Source organism: Echinops telfairi, unplaced genomic scaffold (genome assembly GCF_000313985.2).
Source record: "Echinops telfairi isolate 266 unplaced genomic scaffold, ASM31398v2 ScPeMD7_2291;HRSCAF=2852, whole genome shotgun sequence".
NCBI classification, from domain to species: domain Eukaryota; kingdom Metazoa; phylum Chordata; class Mammalia; order Afrosoricida; family Tenrecidae; genus Echinops; species Echinops telfairi.
Window position 1 is genome coordinate 43,232,221 of NW_022106189.1, and position 4,133 is coordinate 43,236,353.

Genomic DNA, 4,133 nt, shown 5'->3' on the forward strand with positions numbered 1-4,133 from the left:
ATGCTTGGTAAAATAGAGGGGAAGCATAAAAGAGGAAGGTCCTTAATGAGAGTGGCTCTAATGATGGGCTCAAGCATAGGAATAATTGCGAGGATGGTGCAGGAGCAGGTGATGCTCTTTCTGTTGTATATACGGTGGTCCCTATGAGTAGGAACGGACCCAAGAGCACCTAACAATATGTGCCACCTGAAGGCTTTAAAAAAAATGTTTTTGGCAAGTCTGACACAAAATATCACCCATTCTAATAGCATTTCAGCATATATCCACTAACATCCAGTTGATTCTGACTAGAGTGACCCCATAGGGCAAAATAGAATTACCAAGGCTGTAGATGTTTAGGGGAGCAGACTACCACATGTTTCTCCAAAAGAGTGGGTTCAAATCACCAACCTGAAGTCCAGTGGTTAACCCACTGTGCCATCAGGGCCCCTTTGGGAAAGAGAAGGACTCCTTTGAAGATCTGACTGTTAGGATGAGATTTGAAAAGAACAAAAATATCTTGGGGAAAGGACCTTTCAATTAAATGTGTGAGAAGGTCCTTAGGACAAACCCAAATTAACCTGTTGCCTTTGAGTTGATTTGGACTGGCCTCTTGGAAGCAAATCTCTAGGCCTGTCTTCTCAGGTGGCGCTGGCCTTTTCGCTACAGCTTATTTAATGGTTTGTACCACCCAAGGACTCCTGCCCTAAGGCCAGAAGAGGCTTATGCAGTCCATAGAACAGTTTCTAGTGGAGAGAGGGCAGGGAACTCCACAGAGCATGAGGCTGGAAAGAACAACCTGCAGTGGCCCAGACCAGGCCTTGCAGGTTCTGTTTAGGATTTTCAGTGAAGTGCTTTGAGAGCAGAAATGAAGCAGTGACTCAGTTTGCAATCTGCATCCAGGAAAGCAAGGTGATTCTGAACTTTCTCTTGAAGTAGGAGCATCTGTTTTGTTAGCTTCAAAAGGAAAACAGCATTCCCACAGAGGAACATAAGGAGAACCAGCTAAGGGTGCTAGGAGCTCACACCCTCCTTGAGGTTGTTGTTGCCCTTGTTGCTACCTGTTTACCTACACAGTGGGTTCAGATAAATTTCCCTGAAGCATTGATTTCATCATATCACTAACCGGTTCCAGAACTTAACAATAGCTTACTTTTGCCTCGCAGTTAAAGGTGAGACTCTAAGCTGCCATTCAAAATTCTACATTTCACTTGACAATGAAAATACTTAGAGCTGCCGCAAAGTCTTCTTTTCACTCATCAAAAAGTAATAAATGAAAAGTGACTTAAGAGTAATAATGTAATAGCCTTTACATTAAATTCCCTGGTAGAGAAGATAGCTCCTTGACCTCTACGTTAGTGCATTGTAGAAAAGAAAGGATCGGTTTCACACTATAATGTGTTAGCCTGCTTTAGTTACACAGTCAAGGAAACATTGTTTCAACAGAAGAAATATTTCTAGTAGGTCTTCACACAGTCCTGTGTTCTTTCATAATGGAAATTGTTGGAAGTGTGAAAGCCTCTGATATCTGCCAACTATTGGATCCATCAAGAAGAGTTTCTGAATCTCTTAACTCTCATAGTAGATCCTATGTACTGCTTTGCTGCCTAGTGTCACAGCCACTAATCTTATGTTGCTCTTGAGCACTTGAAACAAAATTGATGGACTAGATTTTTTAAATTAACTTTTTAACCCTCTAACGCCGAGCGTGACGGTTTTGTAACATTTAATTAAATGTATATATTAATATATTGATAACTATGAAAGTAAAGAATAAAAGCAAATTTTTTCCCTGAAATTAAAAATCCAGGCATTATAGGGTTAATTTGAGGCGCTTCCATCCATAGTTCAATTAGATAAGCATGATTTACAGTTGTTGCCACCATCATTTTCAAAACATTTTCTTTCTGCTCTTTAATATCAGCTCCCCTTTATCCCCACCTTTCCCCACCCTGCTCCCCAAGAACCCTTGTTATTATATTAAATACTATTATTATTGTTACTCCTTTCCCCCCCATATCTTAAACCATCCAATGTATCCATTCACCTGCCATTCTGTTGTCTGTTCCCTTCAAGTGGAGTTATGTAGACATCATTGGTATCAGTTCCCACTTTCCCACTCCCCGCTCCTCTGTACCGCCAGGGAATCATTACTCCCATTACTATTTCTGAGGGGTTTATCTGTCTTTGATTTCATGCATCAAATGATCTTAATTTTACAAATGAACATATACAAGTCTAACAGAATTAATGAGGTAAAACTAAGACCATAATAATAAGGGGAGGAAATATTAAAGATCTAGAGGAAATATAAAGAACTAGAGTTATGTGTTTCAATAGTGCTATATTACACCCTGGATATATCATCCCTTCCATGTGGCCCTTATGTGAGGGACTGTCCAGTTATCTTACAGGTGGTTTTTTGGTCTCCACTTTGCCTGTGCTCCTTCATGTCAATTTGATTGCTTGTTTTTGAACATCTGCTACCTATTTCTGCAGACACCTCATGACCACATTTGCTGGCATGCTTCTTCCATGTGGGCTTTGTTGCTTCCCTGCTAGATGGCCGCTTGTTTAACTATAAGTCTTTAGGACTCCAGACACTATATTTTTTAATAGCTGTGTACCATCAACTTTCTTCACCACATTTGCTTATGCACCCATTTTATCTTCAGCAATCATGTTGGCAAGGTGAGTATCATACATTGCCACATTATTAGAATAAACCATACTTGTACTCGGGTAAGATTAAAGTAGAGGCCCAAAGTCCATCTGCTTCCTTGTTGTGTGTGTGTGTGTGTATATATATATACACAAGATCACAGACCAGTGGGTGGAACAGCCTGTGGGTGACGTGTGTGTGTATATGTATATATATATATACACACACACACACACACACACACACACAAATACATATATCTTTATATATTTACATATATACATATCTATATACCTATATATAATTTTTACTTTCTTGTTCTTTCCTCTATTTTTTTTCCTCCTGCCCCACTATCACGTTTATCCATCGTTTGCCTCTCGGTAATTCCTCTCATTTCTATTGATCAAATACAACAAGGAATGCTACCCCTTCCTCACCATCACTTTTAGATCCCTTGCTATTCCCCTGTCTCTGTTGTTGACTCATCGCTCCCCTCTCCCAGCCTTCTCCCCTATGGCTCCTCCCACCCCAACCTTTGGTCCTATTGCTTCCTCATTGGAATTGTTTATCTTGCCTTTCTTATATAGACATCAAAAGAGAAAAGAAAAAGCAGATCCAAAACACACAAAAGGAGCCCATGCAAATAGTTCCATGTCTAACTATTGTCCTGACCCCAAGTAGATGATTATCCCTCTGTTAAATAGCAAACAGACCCTAGTAAAATCCATCAGAATATTCCCCTTTTCTTTCAGGGATCCATCATCTCCAGGACTTGCTTACCTAACAGCACTTAGACCCTTTTAGTCCTCAGTGTACCTTTCTGAGGGGCATGCCTTCTACAAGACCCCATTGCTCTTCCTGCAGTCCAGGCTGGAATAATTCCTCAGGAACTTCGGTCTGCTCCCATTGCTGGTCCGTTGTACTCCCTTCTGGCTGTTCTCCATGAACTGTATATTCAGTGTCTTCTGTAGCACTGTCATTCAGGGAGGGGACGTTTTGTCTTGAGCTGGGGCTGGCACTGCAGTAAGTCCTCTCTGCTGACAACCTGCTCCGAGCAGGAACATCACCCTCAAGGCTTGCCACACTGGAATGAGGTTTACTCTTTCTCTGCTTCCTGTGGAGACAGAAGCAGTACCTTGCCCTTGGGTGGATTAGTGCCCTGTTCCCCCATTGCCATCTTTTTTCTTCCCCCACCCTTCTGTGGGACAGAAAGGCATATGGGGGTGGGAGTTGGGGGAGATGTCTTTCTGCACTGTTGCTCTACGCATCTTAAAAAAAAATTAAATGATATACACTTCATTGTGTCTAGTTTGGTGCTTGCCAGAGTCTCTGGTCCTCAGCCTGGGAACTGTGTGATATGTACATTTTCCCCGATGCCTGTCTGTTGTTTGAACTTACCTCAGTGGACTCATGTTGTACATGTCCTTTTGTGCTTGGCAACTTCGCTAAGCATAATATTCTCCAATCATTTCTTCACTGCTTTTTAAAAAAT